Below are 24,187 nucleotides of genomic sequence, written 5' to 3'. Positions count from 1 at the left end.
CCCTCTGGAGGCTGGATGACTCATCCCACCTGCAGAGATCACACTTGCCATGAGCCTTGCTCATCCTCCTCCAAGCTCAATTTGAATTCTGAGAAAAGAACACAGTAGTGCTGAAGCTGGCAGGGGGGAGCCGGGGAAGTGATGGGAGGGGAGAATGGCATCATCTTGGGGTGGGTTACGACTGAATTTAAGTGGATTCACAACATAAAAGCGAGAAATGGAATCTTCCCTGCCAATCCTTCCTGTAACACGGATGTTACAGTTATCAGTGATTGCAGCCCTCCAATATGAGCTGGTGAGCCCTAAGGGCACTCAGGAAGGAGAAGAACACCTGTGATCTAGCAGCTATCAGACTGCAGCCACTCCCTATGGTGAGCTCCAAGGGAGCCCATGATGAGAAAAACACAGGATACTGGCCCCAGATAACTGAGATGCATGTGAAAGGAATGATTTCAGTGAGCCCAGACTCTTGCATCTTCTCATTCATACAAAAGCACTAAATTCCTTAACTTGAGATGTCTGGTTTTCTTAAACTAAGAATAATTTTTTGATGTTCAGATTACCTGCCCTTTGTTGCAAACTTCTGTATAAACTGGCTACTTGCCCCTCCACCCCTTCCTTGGAGCAGTTCTCTCAGGGTTATTTGAGATGCTGTCTCCTGGGCTTGAAGTCCTAAAAATTCCCACCAAATGAAACATAACTCTCAACTTTTAGGTTGTAAATATTTTTTTTTAAGTTGACAAGGGTTTTGTGAGTCCAAGGAATATTTTTTTTTTTTCATGGAGAAAGTAGTATATTAGCAACTCTGGTTTTCTCTTTAAGCATCTGCCCCTCCCCTTAAATCTCAGTAAATATTAATAATGAATGCATGAGGCCCATAAATTATGCTACTGACACTGTCCATCCCCCTTGTCTTCAAAACCTTATTTGAGTTAAGCATTAACACACTGCTCTTCACAAGTCATACTCATTAACCCAGAGGATGGTGGTGCTGGGCAGGTGCCCAGTGGCCCAGTGATCTAGTGGCTTTTCAAACTGTTGGAGAGCCCTAGCTCTCCAGTTTTCCTAAAAAGTGATACATTTGATTCTGCACATGGAATAACTTTAAACTGTCTAAAGAAACTGTTACCACTTTTATCTCTTTTATTATGGGCTCTGGAAAAATTTGGCTCAGAAAAAAATCCTATTAAAAATAAAAATTTGAGGAGTGTGGATCAATTTTTCAGACCCAGAGTGATGAATTCAAACAGCAGCCTTTCCCTAGAGTTGATCATGCAGGGGGATTAAACCCAAGTGGACAGGTTTGCTCCTGGAAGAGCCCAATTGGAAGACACTCTTTTCCCGTACTGGATCCCAAATCCTTTGAACTCAGGGGAGCAAGTCAAAAGAAGTCTCCAGAGTGTGAGCCTGGATTGGGGTTAGAGGAGTTGGAGATGAGACGGTTGTGAGGAGAAAGCTCTGGAGAGGCATCAGGGAAGGTGCCTCAGCTCAGATGCCAGAGCTGCTCTCTGTCCTGTAAAGATTGGGAATTCGACACCTGAAGAAGTTGTATCTGATTTTTGTTAGACTCCTTGTAGCTGGAGGAAGGTCTTTGCTCTTGTGCTTTGGAGGTAGGAGTCTGGTAGGGCATAAGTTGGGGACAGCCCAGAATTGTAGGGCTGAAGAATTGATGCTTTTGAAATGTGGTGTTGGAGAAGATTCTTGAGAGTCCCTTGGCCTGCAAGGAGATCCAACCAGTCCATCCTAAAGGAAATCAGTCCTGAATATTCACTGGAAGGACTGATGCTGAAGCTGAAACTCCAATACTTTGGCTACCTGATGCAAAGAACTGACTCACTGGAAAAGACCCTGATGCTGGGAAAGATTGAAGGCAGGAGGAGAAGGGGATGACAGAGGATGAGATGGTTGGATGGCATCACCGACTCAATGGACATGAGTTTGAGCAAGCTCTGGGAGTTAGTGATGGACAGGGAAGCCTGGCATGCTGCCGTCCATGGGGTCACAAAGAGTTGGATATGACTGAGCAACTGAACTGAACTGATCTGAGATTGTTCCAGACTGGATGGAGTGTGACATAAGTGAGGGAGTAGCAGAGCACAAAGAGGGATGAACAGGAGGAGATGCCTGGGCTCCTTCACACCCCTAAGCCTCAGTTTCTTCACCTGTAACATTAAGGATAATAATGGGGGTTCTATACCCCAAAGGTTGTTTTGAGAAACAAACAAATCAAATGATATATATGACCAGATGTTTTAAAACATAATGTTGAATACTGAAAGTAGCTGATAGTTTTTGAGCATTTACTATATTAAATACTTGACACAGCCAGTTCTCATAGAAAGGCTTGTAAGAAGCAATGCCACTTTGATACAATGAATGTGGATGTCCTCCACTGTATCATACTAGCTGAGAGCAGAGATTTTGGTATCATACCAAGGCCTGGGTTTGTTTTGGTTCCCACATATATGTAAGGCTGAATTTCAGTTTCCTCAAGGTAATGCCCAGCTTATAGGATTGTGGTTATATGGATCAAATGAGATAATGCATATAAAACATTTAGCAAAATGTTTATCAAGTACCTACAAATACAGGCTTAAAAATGCTACTTTTATTTGAGCTTCTGTCCTAGTCACCAGGGGTATGTTAACATTGATAGGGCATTGTGCCTGCATCTGCCTTGAAGTGTTTACAACCTAATTGGGGAGTAAGACATAAACATGAGCAGATCACCAACATGAAAGACAACTGGTAAAATATAACAAACAAGTGACCCAAACTGTATGTATTTAGAGGAACGTAGAGTAAGGGAGTAGTAACTTTAAGGAGTCAGGGTAGGAAGACTTTTTGCAAAGCCAATTATATGTCCATATATTTAACTTCTTGTCACCCTCAAAGCAACCATATAAGGTAAGTCATAGGTAATCCAAAACATCTCGTCCTTGTTTAATCAGGTTTCCTGCAGGTCTCTCGTGTTGTGGATACAGTTGACATGGGTGGACCCAGGCTATTTGGAGTAAACAGTGGGTATAAGATGGAGTAGAGCAGAGCCTTTTCATACTATTCATGGGGTTCTCAAGGCAAGGATACTGAAGTGGTTTGCCATTCCCTTCTCCAGTGGACCATGTTTTGTCAGAACTCTCTGCCATGATCTGTCCATCTTGGGTGGCCCTACACAGCATGGCTCATAGTTTCATTGAGCTAGACAAGGCAGTGGTCCATGTGATCAGTTTGGTTAGTTTTCTGTGATTGTGGTTTTCATTCTGTCTGCCCTCTGATGGAGAAGGATAAGAGACTTATGGAAGCTTCCTGATGGGAGAGACTGACTGAGGGAGAAACTGGGTCTTGTTCTGATGGGCAGGGCCATGTTCAGTAAATCTTTAATCCAATTTTCTGTTGATGGGTGGGGCTCTGTTCCCTCCCTGTTATATGACCTGAGGCCAAACTATGGTGGAAGTAATGAAGATAATGGTGATCTCCTTCAGAAGGTCCCATGCACGCACTGCTGCATTCAGTGCCTCCAACCCTGAAGCAGGCCACTGCTGATCCACATCTCTGCTGGAGACTCCTGGACACTCACAGGCATGTCTGGGTCAGTTTCTTGTGGGGTCACTGCTCCTTTCTCCTGGGTCCTGGTGTGCACAAGGTTTTATTTGTGCCCTCAAAGAATCTGTTTCCCCAGTCCTGTGTAAATTCTGGTGGTTCTATGGTGGGGTTAATGGCGACCTCCTCCAAGAGGGCTTATGCCATACCTAGGTCTGCTGCACCCAGAGCCCCTGCAGCAGGCTGCTGCTGACCCGTACCTCCACGGGAGACAATCAGACACAGTTCTGGCTCCATCTCTGTGGGTTGGGTGTGCATTTTGTGCCCTTCCTAGGTCAGAGCAGCTCAGGTGACCAGGTGCTTGGCGAGCACACTGTCCAAGGCGGGCCGTGCATCTTAATCACCTCCCTGGTCCCTGCCACTGGGTTTCCCAAGTGTGCTGTGAGAGCACCATCTCAAGTGTGCCGTATGTCTCCTCTGGAGAGCTGGTATCAGGCTGCAACCCTCCTGGTGGATGTCAACCATCCAGGATCTCAGGAAGATGTGGTTAGCAGCTGGGAGCCTGCTCACAATTTGGTGGAAGATGCAGTCTCTGGGCTGAGATTGTAGCAGCCCCTTGCCTTCAGGCTCTGGCTGTCACAAGCCTGCCTCTCTGCCTCTGGGTGGGGAGGGGCCAGTGTGCCCCTAGTTAGCCAGTAAGCAGCCAGCTGGCTCTCCACTGGTATTTACTCAATCCTTTGTTCTTTGAGCAGGCCAGGTTGCGCATTAGGTTGTTAGGTTAGAGACTTTTGCAGGAAAGTTCTCTTTTCCGCAGTTGCGGTTAGGCGTGTATTCTATGGGTATTTTTTTCTCCCAGTTATGTTGCCTTCTGAGATTCCAAAACTCCTCACAGACCTGCCTGTGAGAGGGTTTCCTACTGTGTGGAAACTCCTCCTCCTTCACGGCTCCCTTTCCAGGACAGGTCTCCGTCCCTAACTCTTTTGTCTCTCTTTTTGCCTCTTATATTTTGTCCTACCTATTTCGAAGAGGATGGACTGTCTTTCTGGGTTCCTGGTGTCCTCCACCAGTGTTTGGAAGTTGTTTTGTGGAAGATGCTCAGCATTCAAATGATCTTTTGATGAATTTGTGGGGGAGAAAGTGGTCTCCCTGTTCTATTCCTCCACCATCTTGAAGCTTCCAGAAAGAATGAAAAGATGGAGCCAAAGCAAAACCAACACCCAGTTGTGGATGTGACTGCTGATGGAAGTAAAAGTCTGATACTGTAAAGAGCAATATTGCTTAGGAACCTGGAATGTTAGGTCCATGAATCAAGACAAATTGGAAGTGGTCAAACAGGAGATGGTAAGAGTGAACATCGACATTTTAGGAATCAGAGAACTAAAATGAACTGGAATGGGTGAATTTAACTCAGATGACCATTATATCTACTACTGTGGGCAAGAATTGCTTAGAAGAAATGGAGTAGCCATCATAGTTAACAAAAGAGTCTGAAATGCAGTACTTGGATGCAATCTAAAAACTGACAGAATGACCTTGGTTTATTCCAAGGCAAACCATTCAATATCACAGTAATCCAAGTCTATGCCCTGACCAGTAATGCTGAAGAAGCTGAAGTTGAACGGTTCTATGAAGACCTACAAGACCTTCTAAAACCAACACCCCAAAGAGATGTCCTCTTCATTATAGGGAACTGGAATGCAAAAGTAGGAAGTCAAGAGATACCTGCAATAACATGCAAATTTTGCCTTGTAGTACAAAATGAAGCAGGTCAAAGGCTAACAGAGTTTTGCCAAGAGAACACAGTGGTCATGAAAGGTTGTTGCTGAACCATGAAAGATGCCAGGGTTCTTGGCCTCTGAAGGAGAAGAATTCAATCCGGGGCCAGAAACAAGGCTTGATTGCTCAGAGCTTTTGTGTAATATAGTTTTTATTAAAGTATAAAAGAGATAGAGAAAGCTTCTGTCATAGACATCAGAAAGGGGCAGAAAGAGTGCCCCCTCATTAGTGTTAGCAATGGAGTTATATACTTTTTAATTAGCTATTGCAGTGAATCAAAAGAATGTCTGGAGGTTGTAAAGACCTTACTAGACCCACTCCGATAATTTACATTTTAAGATTACAGGATTAGCCAGAAGGTTTTTTTCCAGAAATTGTCCTCAAGCAGGATACATTATTGTTATATAATCTTAAAGAATGTAGGGGGAAAAAAGTTTGTTCTTTCCTTCTCCTTGAGAATTCCAGACCCCTATCTCCTCCTCGAGAACCCCAGACCCCTCTCTCCTTGGGGACTCCCAGACTTCTTATCAACCTGCTTAGGAATTGACTCTCTCAGTCACAGCAAACACACTCTTCCAACAACACAAGAGAAGACTCTACACCTGGACATCACAGATGGTCAATACCAAAATCAGATTGATTATATTCTTTGCAGCCAAAGATGAAGAAGCTCTATACAGTCAGCAAAAACAAGACCGGGAGCTGACTGTGGCTCAGATCATTAACTCCTTATTGACAAATTCAGACAAATTGAAGAAAGTAGGAAAAAGCACTAGACCATACAGGTATGACCTAAATAAAATCCTTTACAATTATACAGTGGAAGTGACATGTAGATTCAAAGGATTAGATCTGATAGACAGAATGCCTGAAGAACTATGGACAGAGGTTCATGACATTGTATACAAGGCAGGGATCAAGACCATCCCTAAGAAAAAGAAATTAAAAAATGTAAAATGGTTGTCTGAGGAGGCCTTATGAATAGCTGAGAAAAGAAGAAAAGCTAAAGGCAAGGAGAAAAGGAAAGATATACCCATTTGAATGCAGAGTTCCAAAGAATAGCAAGGAGAATAAGAAAGCCTTCCTCAATGATCAGTGCAAAGAAATAGAGGAAAACAGCAGCATGGGAAAGACTAGAGATCTATTCAAGAAAACTGGAGATACCAAGGGAACATTTCATGCAAAGATGGGCTCAATAAAGGACAGAAATGGTATGGACCTAACAGAAGCAGAAGATATTAAGAACAGGTGGCAAGAATAAACAGAAGAACTATACAAAAAAGATCTTCATGACCCAGATAATCACGATGGTGTGATCACTCACCTAAAGCCAGACATCCTGGAATGTGAAGTCAAGTGGGCCTTTGGAAGCATCACTGCGAACAAAGCTAGTGGAAGGGATGGAATTCCAGTTGAGCTATTTCAAGTCATAAAAGATGATGCTCATCATATGATGCTCATATGACTCAATATGCCAGCAAATCTGGAAAACTCAGAAGTGGCCACAGGACTGGAAAAGGTCAATTTTCATTCCAATCCCAAAGAAAGGCAATGCCAAAGAATGTTCAAACTACCACACAATTGCACTCATCTCACGTGCTAGTAAAGTAATACTCAAAATTCTCCAAGCCAGGCTTCATCAATATGTGAATCATGAACTTCCAGATGTTCAAGCTGGATTTAGATAAGGCAGAGGAACCAGAGATCAATTACCAACATCTGCTGGATCATTGAAAAAGCAAGAGAGTTCCAGAAAAACATCTACTTTTTTGACTTCATTGACTATGCCAAAGCCTTTGACTGTGTGGATCACAATAAACTGTGGAAAATTCTGAAAGAGATGGGAATACCAGACCACCTGACCTGCCTCCTGAGAAATCTATATGCAGGTCAGGAAGCAACAGTTAGAACTGGACATGGAACAACAGACTGGCTCCAAATAGGAAAAGGAGTACGTCAAGGCTGTATATTGTCACCCTGCTTATTTAACTTCTATCCAGAATACATCATGAGAAACGCTGGACTGGAAGAAGCCCAAGCTGGAATCAAGATTGCCTTGAGAAATATGGGTAACCTCAGATATGCAGATGACACAACTCTTATGGCAGAAAGTGAAGAAGAACTAAAGAGCCTCTTGATGAAAGTGAAAGAGGAGAGTGAAAAAGTTGGCTTCAAGCTCAACATTCAAAAAACTAAGATCATGACATCTGGTCCCATTACTTCACGGACAATAGATGGGGAAACAATGGAAATAGTGAGATACTTTATTTTGGGGGGCTCCAAAATCACTGCCGATGGTGATTGCAGCCATGAAATTAAAAGACGCTTGCTCCTTGGAAGAAAAGCTATGACCAACCTAGACAGCATAGTAAAAAGCAGAGACATTTCTTTGCCAACAAAGGTCTGTCTAGTCCAAGCTATGGCTTTTCCAGTAGTCATGTGTGGATATGAGAGTTGGACTATAAAGAAAGTTGAGCTCTGAAGAATTGATGCTTTTGAAATGTGGTGTTGGAGAAGTCTCTTGAGAGTCCCTTGGACTGCAAGGAGATCCAACCTGTCAATTCTAAAGGAAATCAATCCTGAATACTCATTGGAAGGACTGATGCTGAAGCTGAAACTCCAATACTTTGGCCACCTGATGGGAAGAAATGACTCATTGGAAAAGACCCTGATGCTGGGAAAGATTGACGGTGGGAGAAGAAGGGACTGACAGAGGTTGAGATGGTTAGATGGTATCACCGACTCAATGGACATGAGTTTGGGTAAACTCCAGGAGTTGGTGATGGAAGGGAAGACTGGCCTGCTGAAATCCATGGCATTGCAAAGAGTCGGACATGACTGAGGGACTGAACTGAACTGAGAGTAGAGCTGCTCAGACTTGAGTGTGCTCAAGACCAGCTGGAAGGTTGTTGAAAAGCTCAAAGACTTTACTCCAAGAGAGGTCTGGGGTGGGGCCCATGGGTTAGCATGTGGGTCTGGGGACCAGACACTGTGGGCAGTGCTGGAATGAGAGGAGTCAAGGGCTGCCATAGGACCAGAGTGTGCTCACCCAGGTCTCCTGCTTACTGGTGTGACTTCCATTTGTTCCTGGAACTTCAACTTGTCTCTATTCAAACAACCTACTGCTTACCTCTTGGATGACCTTGGGAGAATTTCTCAGTCTCTCAGAACATCCATCTCCTAATTTGAAAATAGAAATCATATCTGTATCACAGGGTTGCTATGAGAATTAATGAAGTAATATAAGCAGAAGTATGCTGGGCTGTGCCCACTTGTCATGGGCCTCGCTTTTCCCACCACAGAACCCACCAACTTTCCCTTCCTGGCTTCTCTGGACTCTGCATCTTGCTGCCATCCCTAAGTGTGTGTCTGCCCTGTCCGTCTTGACTGACTCTGGTCCTGTAGCCTCTTCCAGGACTGGGTCTGACATACCTGACTCACAGGTCTGTCAGAACTCTCCTCACTGACTCAACACCTAGTCATAGTTTCTCCTTCACTGGTCTTTCTTGTTGTGATTATTCAGTCAGTTCAGTGAACCCTTCTTGATTAGTATAGCTAAGACTCTGGTGTCCAGAATGACCAAAACATGGGAAGTTCTGTTTTATAGTGAACACTTGTCATTTGGCTATTTCCCTAACCAGATGCAGAATGAGCATTGAGCAGGCTAGGCTCTTCATTGCACTTCATCCTCCTGGCCACAATAATTGGTCAATGGAGTGAGCACTGACCAAAGCCAGGTCAGTCAAAACTCTTCCCTGGGATATTTCATACAACAACTGAGAAAATCTGATATCTCAGGGGAGGAACTGTGGTAGATTGTATTTTTCAAAATGCTCACAACAATGTCTCCTAGACTTTAGCTCTTTTAACTGTGTGATTTTTCATTCCTTCTATTGAGAAATGGGGTTTATGTTGCTTCTTAAATCTGGGTAAGCTCAGGATTATGGTAGAAATGAAATTTTTTTTGGATATCTGAGGATATGTAATAAAAGATACCATACTTTCCCTCTGATTCTTTTGGAACACTTACTCTGGGAACTCAGTCATCATGCTATGAGGAAGCCTGCAGCCACATGGAGAGGCCATGAATAGGTGTTCTGGCTGATAGCCTCAATGAGGTCTCAATCAGCAGCTAACATCAATCACCAGATAAGTGGGTGAGGGATCCCTTAGATGGTTCCAGATCTCAGCTGTCAAGTCACCCCTAGTCTTTGAATCCCAGCTGATACCACAAAGACTGAAGATGAGAACCCAAACCAAATAGTAGGTAATAGTAATAATTATTACAGGCTTCCCTGGTGGCTCAGTGGTAAAGAATCTGCTTGCCAATGCAGGAAACACGGGTTTGATCCCTGGGTCGGGAAAAGCCCCAGAAGGAAATTGCAACCCACTTCAGTATTCTTGCCTAGAAAACAGAGGAGCCTGGCAGGCTGCAATCCATGGGGTCACAAAGAGTTGGGCGCACTTAGTGACTAAAACAACAACAATAATTATTTTGGATTCATAAGCAAAATAAATTATTGTTGTATTAAGCCACAAAGTTTAGGATGGCTTGTAATATAGCAATAAATAATTGAAACATGGATCCCCGAGGTCATCAGAATTTCACTCAGTTCTGCAACTTTTCCACTCACACTGTGCATTACCTATTCCAGTTTCCTTCCAACAAATCCATATTCTTACTTAAGGTGGCCTGACTTGGATTTCTACCACTTTTGAAAAAAGGTCTTAGTAATAACGTTTGTTTCCTTCAGCATGCATTCTACATCATTTCTCCTCAAGGCGTGGTGCAAAGATCAGCAGCACTAGCCTCAGTTGAGAGACCATGAGGAAAGCAAATTTCCAGGCACCATCTCAATACTGAATCTGTGGAGATGGGGTCTGGGAATCATATTTTAATGAGCTCTTCAGGGGATTCTTACACATATTAAAGTTTTAGAAGCTCACTCTACATTTTAGCAGTGACTTATTTTATTATTACTTTTTACTTCCCTAAAGTATGGACTAGTGCCTGATGAACTATGGATGGAGGTTTGTGACATTGTACAGGAGACAGGGATCAAGACTATCCGCAAGAAAAAGAAATGTAAAAAAGCAAAATGGCTCTCTGAGGAGCCCTTACAAATAGCTGTGAAAAGAAGAGAAGCAAAAAACAAAGGAGAAAAGTAAGGATGTACCCATTTGAATGCAGAGTTCCAAAGAATAGCAAGGAGAGATAAGAAAGCCTTCCTAAATGATCAGTGCAAAGAAATAGAGGAAAACAATAGCATGGGAAAGACTAGAGATATCTTCAGGAAAATTAGAAACACCAAGGGAATATTTCATGCAAAGATGGGCTTGATAAAGGACAGAAATGGTATGGACCTAACAGAAGCAGTGGCAAGAATACACAGAAGAACTATACAAAAAAGATCTTCATGACCCAGATAACCATGGTGGTGTGATCACTCACCTAAAGCCAGACATTCTGGAATGTGAAGTCAAGTGGGCCTTAGGAAGCATCACTACGAACAAAGCTAGTGGAGGGGATGGAGTTCCAGTTGAGCTATTTCAAGTCCTAAAAGATGATGCTGTGAAAGTGCTGCACTCAATATGCCAGCAAATCTGGAAAACTCAGCAGTGGCCACAGGACTGGAAAAGGTCAGTGTTAATTCCAATCCCAAAGAAAGGCAATGCCAAAGAATGTTCTGCACAATTGCACTCATCTCACATGCTAGTAAAGTAATACTCAAAATTCTCCAAGCCAGGCTTTATCAATTCATGAATCATGAACTTCCAGGTGTTCAAGCTGGATTTAGACAATGTTGGCAATTGATCCCTAACCAGAGATCAATTGCCAACATCCACTGGATCATTGAAAAAGCAAGAGAGTTCCAGAAAAACATCTACTTTTGCTTTATTGACTGTGCCAAAGGCTTTGACTATGTGGATCACAACAAACTGGAAAATTCTTAAAGAGAAATAGGAATACCAGACCACCTGACCTGCCTCTTGAGAAATCTGTATGCAGGTCAGGAAGAAACAGTTAGAACTGGACATGGAACAACAGACTGGTTCCAAATAGGAAAAGGAGTACGTCAAGGCTGTATATTGTCACCCTGCTTATTTAACTTCTATCCAGAGTACATCATGAGAAACGGTGGGCTGGATCAAGAACAAGCTAGAATCAAGATTGCCGGGAGAAATATCAATAACCTCAGATATGCAGATGACACCACCCTTATGGCAGAAAGTGAAGAAGAACTAAAGAACCTCTTGATGAAAGTGAAATAGCAGAGTGAAATGTTGGCTTAAAGCTCAACATTCAGAAAACTAAGATCATGGCATCTGGTCCCATCACTTCATGGGAAATAGATGGGGAAACAGTGGAAACAGTGGCAGACTTTATTTTTTTGGGCTCCAAAATCACTGCAGATTGTGACTGCAGCCAAGAAATTAAAAGACGCTTACTTCTTGGAAGGAAAGTTACGACCAACCTAGACAGCATAGTAAAAAGCAGAGACATTACTTTGCCAACGAAGGTCCATCTAGTCAAGGCTATGGTTTTTCCAGTGATCATGTATGGATGTGAGTGTCTATAAAGAAAGCTGAGTGCCGAAGAATTGATGCTTTTGAACTGTGGTGTTGGAGAAGACTTTTGAAAGTCACTTGGACTGCAAGGAACTCCAACCAGTCCATACTAAAGGAGATCAGTCCTGGGTGTTCATTGGAAGGACTGATGCTGAAGCTGAAACTCCAATACTTTGGCCACCTGATGGGAAGAACAGACCCATTGGAAAAGACCCTGATGCTGGGAAAGATTGAAGGCGGGAGGAGAAAGGGCTGACAGAGGTTGAGATGGTTAGATGGTATTACCGACTCAATGAACACGAGTTTGGGTAAACTCTGGGAGTTGGTGATGGACAGGGAGGCCTGGCAACCATGGGGTTGCAAACAGGACTGAGCAACTAAACTGAACTGAACTGTAGGTATGGGTTATAGGTTGGTACAAATGACAGGATTTTATTTATTTCTTATTTCTTATTGTTTTTGCCCATGCTGAGTGGTTTGTGGGGTCTTAGTTCCCTGACCAGGGATTGAATCCATGCCTGCTGCAACAGAAGCATGGAGTCCTAACTACTGGACCACCAGGGAATTCCCACAAATGACACAGGATTCCTGTGTCTACTCTTGGAGCCCCCCCAAAATTCTTGACTCTACTTCTCTGTATCACTCATACGAGCTGTATCCCAGGTGTGAGGTGTTGTTCACAGAAGAATAGATAAGGATGTGTGGATGATGGTGATACCATATGGGAATTATTTTCCCACAGAGATTAAGAGTTTGGAATTATTTATTCATAACCAGTTTTTTGCTCTATAGCTCTACCTAGGTGTTGGGAGTAAATCTAGGTATTGATATAGTGCCGCTTCCCAATGAAATTAAAGCTTACTTTGGGAAAAATAATATGGATAAAAGCATTTAATAATGCACTGTATGTAGATCATGCCAAAAGCTGAAGGACAGATACAGCCATGCATCCTGAATGCCCTATCCTATCACCATTTCAAACATTCTGTTTGCTGGCCCCGTTAACTATGAAAACATTCTCCAGAGTCCAATTTTTGAGCATTCAAGCAACACTTCCCAGACTGTCTTTCACATCTGTCAACAGTAGAAAATTCCACATCCACATGTCCCCATTTTGGGTTCAGAAATATACTCTCTATAGATAGGTTTTTAATGAAAGGAAAGATAATTTATCATCTAGTGGTGAAGCCAAGAATGGATTTGCAGAGGATGTGAAATTAAGTTGGGTCTAAAAGGATGGGCAGCTTGGATTCTAAAGGAGAAAGGGGAAGGACAGCCATGGAGTGGAAAGGAACCGCGTAACCTCGGGATTGCTGAGGACGTGCTGGGGAAAGCCAGTGGGCCTGTTAGACTGGACAGTAGAGGAGAAAAGTTGGGGACAGGCAAGGCAGGTATTGTACTCGTCCACATGAGACATGCAGGACCACAGGAAATGGGAGAGCTCATGGTGAAAGTGATCTCTGAGAGAAATGATTCTGACAGCAGTACACAGGATGGGTTAGAAGTGACTGTGAAAGGACTCCTCTTAAGGATCTGCTGTGTTTCATGTCATTTCTGTCCCATTCTCTGGGGGAATGGCACTTTCTTTTTAGGTCTTTAATCCCATATAAAAATAGTTGCAGGTTTATTTTAACAGCAGTCCTGATCAGTCGCTTTCCTAGGAGATTTATTCCTTTTACCATGTCCTTCAAAATTCTGACAACTCCTTGTAATCGATGCACATTTTATCCTACATTTAATCTCCTTCCACCCCCTCCCCTTGCACCCCCACCCCATATGTGGTATTCTTTACCTGGATCAGTGTTAATTGATATACAACAGACTGTGCCTATTTAAAGCATATAATTTGATGTTTTGACATAGATACATATAGAATCAAGATAATGAACATATATATGATTCCTGGAAGTTCCCTCATGCCAATTAGGGGGAATTTTTAGCTGCTTTTTGCAGGAAGAGTATCTTACTGATGGGGGAGTGATGATCAAAATTGAAAATGGATCCCCTCTGGGCAGAAATGTGGACTGCATGCCATTTCATGGGCAATTCCATCTACTATTCTCTTATGCCCCACAGCCCCTGCAGATTTTATGGAATGGTTCTGAATAACCATTTCATTGCAATATTAGGTTGGCAGCAGTGGAAATCATATGTTGAAACAAAATGCACAATGCCTCCCCAATGGCTTTTATTATTCCTTCTTTTTTTTTTCTTCACTAAAAATAAAAAGAGTCATAATTTTTGATTGCCTACCAATGCAAGGTACTGGGCTAAAGGTTCACACACCATTTTCCACTCAATTCACTTTTCTGAGGTGTATATTTTTTTTTCTCAACATACTCTTTCCAAGGTAGATAAGTTAATGACTTACCTAGAATCCTATAGTAGGTAAGTAGAAGCACTGGCATTTGAACTTTGCTTTAGTGACCACAAACAGGGCCCCTGCATAGGTTGGGCATTGCAAAACTCCAGGGAATCTTATTCCCATGGACTGCAAGGACCTGCTCCATAGCCCTTTCTCTTTGTTGTTTCCTCCTTCTACATGAGCTAGGCAAGATAGCAGCTGTTGGTGCAGAAGAATATTTCCTGAGTGAGTCTGGATGACCATTAGGAAACCTCTTGCAGTTGTATGTACTGTGATGAATTCACCAAAGTCCAGAATCTGGGTCTCCATTTTGTAGGTGCAGCCAAAAGTTTTCAGTATTGAGCATTCTGACCTACACTGATTATGTCATAATATTTAATGTTCACCAAGTATACTAAGTTTTTGTGCTGGCCAGACCAGTGCATTTCCTTAAAGACCACTGAAAGCAAGAATACTAGAAGGTGGCTTGGGGGGCAAGGACTCTAGACACAGAGAAATAGTTGTCTCCTTTGAATACTTAATGATATTAGGCTGAGATAACCCAACCCATCAATTCCCCCACTACTAGGAGCTGAATTGTGCCCCCCACCAGTCAAATGTCAAAGCCCTAATCCATAATATGACTGTATGTGGAGATAGTCATTAGGAGGCAATTAAGATTAAGTAAGGTCATAAGGCTGGGACCCTAAACCAATAGGACTATAGTCTTATAAAAGAGGAAGGGGACTTTCCTGGTGGACCAGCAGCTAAGGCTTCACACTCCCAATGTAGGGGGTCCAGGTTTTCTCCCTGGTCAAGGAACTAGATCCCACATGCCACAACTAAGAGTTTGCATGCTGCAACTAAAGATCCCACATGCCACAGCTGAAGATTCCACATGCTACAGCTAAAGATCCTGCATGCTGCAGCCAAAATGATCCAGCATGTTGAAACGAAGATCAAAGATCCTGTGTGTTGCCAGCACAGCCAAATAAATAAATAATAAAATATTAAAAAAAAGATCTATTTCTCTCTCTTTCATGTGAAGACCTAGCAAGGAAGTGGCTGAGGCCAAGAAGAGAGTTCTCACCAGAACCAGACCGTGCTGGCACCCTGATCTTGGACTTCCAGCCTTCAGGACTGTGAGAAATAAATGTCTATTGTAGGAAGTAGGAAAAAAGAGAAAAGAAAAAAAAACACAACAAAAAAAGAAAATATCACAAACTGGATTTTGTAAAAAAGAAAACTTAGAGAACTCACCATTGTATAGCTCCTTGTGTCATGAGGTCTCTAGTCTGCTTGTCTTTTCTGAGTCTAAGGTTTTTATTTGTACTTAGCAGAAAACATAGGGAAAAATATGCCTGCTCCTCTTTCTGGAAGTATTAGCCCTAGGTCAGTTTTAACTCTAGCAATCCATGGGTCTTTGACCCTGGAGCCCTATGGAGTTTACTTGGATTCAGTGCCCTACTGGTGCCTCATGGCTGAAAGTTAGCTTTGCACAAATGGTGATTCTGCCCTGACAGCTGTATGACTCTGCCTAAGTGATCGTCTCTCTCGAATTTCCTACATGTACTGACCTGGGTTGTTGGAAATGTAAGGTCCTCACTATCAAAACATTCTCTTCCCTTCTTGCTTTCCTTGACTATTAAGCATGGCCATGTTCCTTTATTGTTTGCCAGCCTCTTTTGTCTTTATCCTTCTTTCTTTTCCTTCTTATCTCATTTCCTTCCCTCCTTCTTTCCTCCCTCTATCCCTCTCTCCCTTCCTTCATTTCTTTTTTTCTTGTTTCTCTGCCTTGACTTGTAATGTAGGAACCAAGCAGCAGGTCAGCCCCTGAAAGTACACTTTTTGTCTTCATGGGGTAGGGGAGTTGAAGGACACTTTTCTGTTGCGGTATTCATCTTTGTTCTTCCCAGCATATTCCAGAGTATTTATTAGTGAGGGGCTTTCCCTTGCAGGGGCTTGATAAAGATGAGGGGTTGATACCCTCAAGGATCCCTGGTAAATACATTGCTTCACACATAACTTTGCTGAATACTGCCACCTTGTGGAGTGAGTGGAAAATTCAAATGAGAGAAGGAGACTCAAGGACAGCTGGATATTCGAAAATATGAAAAAGCTGTCCCTTGAGTAAACTACCCTTCTTGGATGATGTTTCTTTCCTTGATGTTGTATAATCATTTAAACCAGTTTGTGATTCTGATTCATATGCATCCTTTTGAAGGGAAAAGCTGTGGAAAGCATAAAAGTAGACTCGAGTTCCAGAGAAGCAGGGTTGAATCTCAGCTAAGCCTTGAGGGAGCTATGTGACTTTGAGAAAGTCACCTGACATTTCTGAGCCTCTGTGAAAGAGAGAGTCATCCCAGGGCCAGGTAAGAGGAGAGTGCCGGGAAATGTTAATTTCCTTCCTGCAGTGATGGAGGAAGAAGGGTCCACAAGTAAAACATCATGGGAAAGGTTTCCATCTGGGTCTGGGTTGTGGCTGCAGTTGGATGTCTTGAGTCAGGGGAGGACAGAAACTGACACTGACTAAGGTATAAAGTGCCAGGTGCTGTGTTAGGTACTTAAATGATTTCTGTTATCCATCCAACAATCCTGTGCAAAAGATACTATAATCTTTACTTTTTAGGTGGTAAATGGAAGCTTGGAGACATTAAGCATCGTATCACTTGGCTAATAAGTGGTCTAAGTGGTAGCATCAGCTTTTGAAACTTTTTTTTCCCCTTTGTCACATTCACCTGAGAAGTGTTGGCAAGGATAGTATTCTGTTGAATTTGTTCTGGATTACTCTAAGGTTACCCATGACATTGCTTTTAGAGTTGCTAAAAAGTAAAGGTAGGAGAAGGCAATGGCACCCCACTCCAGTACTCTTGTCTGGAAAATCCCATGGACGGAGGAGCCTGGTAGGCTGCAGTACATGGGGTTGCTAGGAGTCGGACACAACTGAGCAACTTCACTTTCACTTTTCACTTTCATGCATTGGAGGAGGAAATGGCAACCCACTCCAGTGTTCTTGCCTGGAGAATCCCCGGGACAGGGGAGCCTGGTGGACTGCCATCTCTGGGGTCGCACAGAGTCGGACACAACTGAAGCGACTTAGCAGCAAAAAGTAAAGGTAAGGTAAGTGAAGTGAAGTGGCTTAGTCATGTCCGACTCTTTGCGACCCCATGGACTATAGCTTATCAGGCTCCTCAGTTCATGGAATTTTCCAGGCAAGAGAACTGGAGTGGGTTGCCATTTCCTTCTCCATGGGATCTTCCCGACCCAGGGATTGAACCCAGGTCTCCCACATTGCGGGCAGACACTTTACCGTCTGAGCCACCAGGGAAGTCCAGAGTTGCTAAAAAGTAAAGGTAAAGGGACCGATAATTTGGTTGCTGCCACTAAGTTCCACTTCTTCCTCTACCAGCTGCCAGGAGGGTTGTTTAAAGAGACTGGAGTCCTGGGCTGAAATGGGGATAAAAGGTTGCGGAGAAGCTAGGCTGAGATGGAGAAGGTGAGGTCTTGAGTGAAATTTGTTTGCCTAGGGAGGGCTCTCAGTGGACCAAGTCTATTAGATATCCCTGGAGGTCTGCGGAAGGGAGGGTTCTGGGCAAGGGGTGGCCCTGGGAGACTGGTATGTTCAAGATGTTGGGAGCACTGTGACTTAGGTGACCTAGGAGAGCTCAGCTGTGCTGGGGATTGTTGTTCTCGATTATTGGTTGGCTGATTGGATATTTTGGGATATCACATTGGCTGGGGAGGCCTGGGGAAAACTTTTAGGTTGAAGCGTGGGGCTGTTATAGGGGGACTGTCTGGAACAATACCAGTGTGGAGAAAGAAGAATGTATAAGTCAGAAAATCAATGCAGATTCTCTAACATTTGTGTCATACTTGCTAGTTTAAAAATGTTCTTTCACATTCATCATTTGCTCTATCATTTAACTGTCAATGTTTATTGAGTTCACTATGAGCCCAGCACTGTCCAAGATACAAGGGTTCAAGTAAGTAATTAGATAGACATACCCTCTGCTCTTCCAAAGGATTGTTGTTTTAATTCTGTTAGATGGGCAGATCAAGAATGATCCCGTTTTCCAGATGTGGAAACTGGCTCAGCAAGGTTAGGAGACTTGCCTGTTAGGGTACAGTACACAGGAAGCTGAGCCTAGGTTTGCGTGTTCAGGGGACGAGTGCTCATTCTAGTGTTCTATGTAGACTCTGCCAACATTTGTGTATGTTGTGACTTTTCGTTGTGGAAATATACTTAGTTCAGGCCCCCACAAAGTGGTTCAAACCACCACAGACCTCCTGCAGTGTGTATTAACATGCAAATCCATCCTCTTATAGCTTGAGGATAAGCAGTGGAGAGTGGCAGAGAAAAAGGTGGATATGGATGAGTCCATCCTATTTCTTTGCTGAATTCCCTTCAAATATGTTTGAATAGCCTTTCTGGAATGTCCCAGAGTCCTACAAATAAACCACCCATTCTCTCTTTTTCATGTCTCTTGGCATGAACTAAGAGCTTATTAAGCTGACAGTTTGGTACAGAAAAAGATTGAAATATATACATTTGGTGTATATATACATGTATATTATATATATACATACATATACATACTGAGATTATAATTATAAAATTATCTATATATGTGTGTATACATACACACATGTATATATACTTGAACACAAACACAGTCAAGTCCTTCTCCAAACTTGAAGGCCAACCAGCATCCTTCCTCTGTTGGATGCAGTCTCAAATATCTTGCCCCCCCTTCTGCCTTGAAGTCTTCTTAGAGAAAAACTCTAACCTTGGTTAAATGTAACTCTGTCTTTATGCCTATACTCATGCAGCTGAAGATGGCTGGAAAGATACACAAAATCATGCTGATTGGCCTTACTCTAAGTTCATACTACAAACTTCAATGGAGCCTTTGCACCTGTTCAGCCGTCCTATCATAGTCTCATAGTCCATTTGCTGTCTCCCCCTTTCACAGCCGATATTTTGCTCATATTTTCTATTGTAATTATGAAAGAATACTCACAGCAGCTTTATTGTAATAGCCCAAAATGGAAACCATCAGAATAGTCATCAATAAGTAAAAAAATAAACACTGGTGCATTCATATAAGAAATACTACACACCAATAAAAGGAATGAACTGCTGATACATGCAAGGACATGAAAGAGTCTAAAATCATTATGCAGAAACAAGACAAAAATAATAAATAATATAGGACTCTATTTATAGAAAATTCTAGAAAATACAAGCTAATCTGTAGTGTCAGAAAGTAAATCAGCCACCTGACTGGTAGGGGGAAGCCAAAAAGGGCAGAATGGAGGTGTTACAAAGGCACACAACAAAACTTTTAGAAAGGCTGGATATACTCACTCTTTCTATTGTAGGGATAGTTTCACAGGTGTATGTGACTACACGTCAATTATACCTCAACTAAACACTTTTAAAAGTCTTTATTGAATTTGTTAAAATATTGCTTCTTTTTTTTTTTATGCTTTGTTTTTTTTTGGCTATGAGGCATGTCTGATCTTAGCTCCCTGAGGAGGGATAGAACCAGCATTCCCTGCAGTGAAAGGTGAAGTCTTAACCACTGGACCACCAGGGAAGTTGGTAAACTTTTACATTTTAAAAACTATGTATATTAAAAAACCTGACCAAGGTAAAGCCTCCTTTATATTGACTTTGTTTTCCTTTTGCATCTGAACAAGGAACTGTGGTGTTGGAGAAGACTCTTGAGAGTCCCTTGGACTGCAAGGAGATCCAACCAGTCCATTCTGAAGGAGATCAGCCCTGGATTTCTTTGGAAGGAATGATGCTAAAGCTGAAACTGCAGTACTTTGGCCACCTCATGCCAAGAGTTGAGTCATTGGAAAAGACTCTGATGCTGGGAGGGCTTGGGGGCAGGAGGAGAAGGGGACGACAGAGGATGAGATGGCTGGATGGCATCACTGACTCGATGGAGGTGAGTCTCAGTGAACTCCGGGAGTTGGTGATGGACAGGGAGGCTGGCGTGCTGCGATTCATGGGGTCGCAAAGAGTCGGACATGACTGAGCGACTGATCTGATCTGATCTGAAGGAGCTGCAAAACTTGACTTACAGTTTAAATATCAAAACACACTTAAGTCTTGGATCTGAGGTCCTCTGGAATTTGCTACAACTTAAACTAGGTACACTAGAAAGGAATCTTCACATGATTTTGATAAAAGACACTGGAAATTGTTTCAAAAGGAAAGGGTAAATGGAGGACATTATGAAAATCATGGTTATCTTGGGACCTGCGCGTTAAACACCACGTGACTACTGATGTCCCCATTTTGCCACTGAGCAACGAGTGTGCAGAGGACTGCTGTGTTGGGTGGAGAGGGGTGGGGAGGGTGTGCACTCACACTAAGACCTCCTCAACCAGCCCTACTGAGTCCACATAAACAAACTTCCCAAGGTTTCTCATTTTCCTGCTATATTGTATGTAGGTTTAAAGTCCTCGTGCATCCAGGTTAAAGTTGCAGGTTTCCTCCCCGCTTCTCTCCTTGCTCCCCATTTGACCAGTTCCCCATCTATTTCTGATCATTTCTCCACGCGAGGCTCAGTGAAATAACTTCCGCTGCCCACACTGCCCTCGCTTGTTCGCATCGAAGGGTTCTGGGGATGCCTGGCCCAGGCTGGCTCAAGCGCGGACACTGGAGTGAGGTTCATTGTACCTAAGAGAGGAAGGATCTCTTGCTGTTTCCAGAGGAGACAGAAGCCTGCGTTTTCAGGATGTCCTGCTGCCCGCCCAGGATGGCCCCTCAGGGAAACTAGGCGGAGGTTACATACCAGGGTGGGGGAGGGGTGGGCGCTGGTCTCGCGGGTCTCAGCGGTCTCGCGAGTCTTGTGGGTCTCGTGGGTTTTTGAAGGGGAGAGGGATGTTTCATGACTCATGGCGGCGGGTGGCAGTCAGCTGAGGTCAGAACCCCGGGGAAGGAGATGTGGACCCCAGTGACGGATGGATCCCCAACAACGTTGCAACAGCCCAGGGACTGAGTGGAGGTGAGTTTCCCTGCTTGCCTCAGAGAGAACCCTCATCTTCTGAGGCGTGCAGGTTGCTTGGGAGGAACATTCCAGAACACAAAGTTGTTGCGCGGGCCGCATGGCTTCTCCGTATCTGGCCAGAGGACCCGGGTATCTTCCTTTGTGTCTGGCCAGGCATGTCTGAGGGGAGGCGGTCCGCGCGGGGCGTTGGGCCCGGTGGGCCTCTGCAGTTTGCGGGGGCAACCCTAGTTTGTGGGGGCTCTGGAACTCTCTCTTTTGCTTGTATGGACCGGTGTTCCTCTTGAATAAGTGGTGTCAGCCGTACAAGCAGCTTCACAAAGCTTCAGCTCCCGCTCCACAAGGCCTGGCAGTGGCCCTAGCCTTGGCTACTTGGCGCTCCCCTCTAACCTGTGACCCTTGAGAGCTCCTGGTCTATTTCTCTGAGACAGTGGAAGCCAGCAGGAGAGAACCTGCAACCCCCCCCACCCCTGTCTCCGCCCTTCCATCCTATCTGTCCTCTTTTGCTCCCTCTGCCTTCCTGTTAATTCTCAATTTAATCCTCAGGCTCCTAAATTTGGCCATCTCGCGAATACTGGGAGGCATTGCTTCTGCAGTCGCCTTCATTTCCAATCCAGTTCCTGCATCATCATTTTCCTCTTTACTGGGTTTTCCACTTCTCATTAGCATTACCAGCCTTCTCTTTCCCACCCCATCCTCCTTACTGCTTTTTAAAAACCTTCTTTTGATTGCAGTTCTCACTTCTGATACTGCCCCATTTCTCTGCTTCCCTTTACAGCAAAACTCTTTGAAAGGATTTTTCTATACTCACTTTCTCCATTTCTCTTTCCATTCTCCCCTCAACCAATTACCAAGAGAACAGTATAAACTATTTTCTGAATTTTAGGATTAGTTTTCCTCATCTTACTTAATCTACTATCAGCATCCCCCTTGGAATGATTTTTTCCCCCACATGGTTTCCAGAACCTCGCACTCTAATTGGCCTTCAGCCTCACTGCCTGTTCTTCAGTGTCTTCTCTCATCAGTCTCAGTGTTGGTACACTCCACAGCTCAGTCCTCTTTCCATACTCAATCTTCATGGTTTTCCAGTCCCATGTATTAAAATCTATTTGCTGGTGATTTACAAGTTTTAATCTACAGCCTAGGGCTGTCCCTTTAATTACATAGTTATATATCCAGGTGCTGTGGTCCTAGTGTGATTAGATTGACTAGTTTTCTGTGAGTATGGTTTCAGTGTGTCTGCCCTCTGATGCCCTCTTGCAACACCTACCATCTTACTTGGGTTTCTCTTACCTTGGACGTGGGGTATCCCTTCACGGCTGCTCCAGCAAAGCGCAGCCGCTGCTCCTTACCTTGGACAAGGGGTATCTCCTCACTGCTGCCCCTTCTGACCTTGAATGTGGAATAGCTCCTCTAGGCCCTCCTGTGCCCGTGCAGCCACCACTCCTTGGAGGTGGGGTTGCTCCTCCTGGCCGTGGCCCCTGGCCTAACTCAATGAAACTAAGCCATGCCCATGGGCATGCCCAAGATGGGCGGGTCATGGTGGAGAGGTCTGACAGAATGTGGTCCACTGGAGAATGGAATGGAAAACCACTTCAGTATTCTTGCCTTGAGAACCCCATGAACAGTATGAAAAGACAAAATGATAGGATACTGAAAGAGGAACTCCCCAGGTCGGTAGGTGCCCAATATGCTACTGGAGATCAGTGGAGAAATAACTCCAGAAAGAATGAAGGGATGGAGCCAAAGCAAAAATAATACCCAGTTGTGGATGTGACTGGTGATAGAAGCAAGGTCCAGTGCTGTAAAGAGCAATATTGCATAGGAACCTGGAATGTCAGGTCCATGAATCAAGGCAAGTTGGAAGTGGTCAAACAAGAGGTGGCAAGAGTGAATGTAGACATTCTAGGAATCAATGAACTAAAATGGACTGGAATGGGTGAATTTAACTCAGATGACCATTATATCTACTACTGCGGGCAGGAATCCCTCAGAAGAAATGGAGTAGCCATCATGGTCAACAAAAGAGTCCAAAATGCAGTACTTGGATGCAATCTCAAAAACAACAGAATGATCTCTGTTCGTTTCCAAGGCAAACCATTCAATATCACAGTAATCCAAGTCTATGCCCCAACCAGTAGCACTGAAGAAGCTGAAGTTGAATGGTTCTATGAAGACCTCCAAGACGTTTTAGAACTAACACCCAAAAAAGATGTCCTTTTCATTATAGGGGACTGGAATGCAAAAGTAGGAAGTCAAGAAACACCTGGAGTAACAGGCAAATTTGGCCTTGGAATACGGAATGAAGCAGGGCAAAGACTAATAGAGTTTTGCCAAGAAAATGCACTGGTCACAGCAAACACCCTCTTCCAACAACACAAGAGAAGACTCTACACATGGACATCACCAGATGGTCAACACTGAAATCAGATTGATTATATTCTTTGCAGCCAAAGACGGAGAAGCTCTATACAGTCAACAAAAACAAGACCAGGAGCTGACTGTGGCTCAGATCATGAACTCCTTATTACCAAATTCAGACTGAAATTGAAGAAAGTAGGGAAAACCACTAGACCATTCAGGTATGACCTAAATCAAATCCCTTATGATTATACAGAGGAAGTAAGAAATAGATTTAAGGAACTAGATCTGATAGATAGAGTGCCTGATGAACTATAGACTGAGGTTCATGATATTGTACAGGAGACAGGGATCAAGACCATCCCCATGGAAAAGAAATGCAAAAAGCAAAATGGCTGTCTGGGGAGGCCTTACAAATAGCTGTGAAAAGAAGAGAAGCGAAAAGCAAAAGAGAAAAGGAAAGATATAAACATCTGAATGCAGGGTTCCAAAGAATAGCAAGAAGAGATAAGAAAGCCTTCCTCAACGATCAATGCAAAGAAATAGAGGAAAACAACAGAATGGGAAAGACTGT

The sequence above is a fragment of the Bison bison genome, unplaced genomic scaffold, assembly GCF_000754665.1.
Source record: "Bison bison bison isolate TAMUID 2011002044 unplaced genomic scaffold, Bison_UMD1.0 scf7180017864215, whole genome shotgun sequence".
NCBI classification, from domain to species: domain Eukaryota; kingdom Metazoa; phylum Chordata; class Mammalia; order Artiodactyla; family Bovidae; genus Bison; species Bison bison.
The sequence above is the reverse complement of the archived record's forward strand: the minus strand, read 5'-3'. Positions refer to the sequence as shown.